The sequence below is a fragment of the Suricata suricatta genome, chromosome 12 (assembly GCF_006229205.1).
Source record: "Suricata suricatta isolate VVHF042 chromosome 12, meerkat_22Aug2017_6uvM2_HiC, whole genome shotgun sequence".
Lineage (NCBI taxonomy): Eukaryota > Metazoa > Chordata > Mammalia > Carnivora > Herpestidae > Suricata > Suricata suricatta.
Window position 1 is genome coordinate 10,386,144 of NC_043711.1, and position 1,031 is coordinate 10,387,174.

Consider the following 1,031-nt stretch of genomic DNA (forward strand, 5'->3'; position numbering starts at 1 on the left):
AACAAGAGAGACCTAATGGAGAACCAGGGGGAATGGAGGAGGGAGAGAGAGTTGGGGAGAGAGAGGAATGCAAAACTTGAGAGACTATTGAATGCTGAGAATGAACTGAGGGTTGAGGGGGAAGGGGGAGTGGGGATAAGAGGTGGTGGTGATGGTGGAGGCCACTTAAGGGGAAGAGCACTGGGTGTTGTATGGAAAACAATTTGACAACAAAATATTATGGAGGAAAAAAAAAACCACACTGAGATACCACCTCATGCCAGTCAGAGTGGCTAAAATGAACAAAGCAAGAGACTACAGATGCAGGCGAGGTGTGGAGAGATGGGCACCCTCCTACACTGTTGGTGGGAATGTAAACTGGTGCAGCCGCTCTGGAAAACAGTGTGGAGGTTCCTCAGAAAACTATAGATAGAACTCCCTCATGACCTAGCAATAGCATTGCTGGGGACTTACCCAAGAGAGACAGAAATGCTGATGCATAGAGCACTGTTCATAGCAGCAATATCAACAATAGCCAGAACATGGAAGGAGCCCAAATGTCCATCCCTGACTAATGGATCAAGAAAATGTGGTATATATTCACGATGGAGTACTACATGGCAATGAGAGGGAATGACATATGGCCTTTTGTAGGAAAGTGGATGGACCTTGAGGGTGTCATGCTGAGCGAAGTAAGCCAGGCAGAGAAAGACAGAAACCATATGTTTGCACTCATAGGTCTAGCAGGAAAACAGGAGAGACCTAATGGAGAGCCAGGAGTAGAGGAGGAGGGAGAGAGAGTTGCAGAGTGCATGGGATGTAAAACTTGAGAGACTATTGAATGCTGAGAATGAACTGATAGTTGAAGGGGAAGGGGGAGGGGGAAAAGAGGTGGTGGTGATGGTGGAGGGCACTTAAAGGGACGAGCACTGGGTGTTATATGGAAAACAATTTGACAATAAAATATTAAGGAAAAAAAATAAAATGGAGCCATTAGATATAGTCCTGCCCGGCTGCACCTTCCAGCTAAATCTGTTAGCAGATCAGCACAA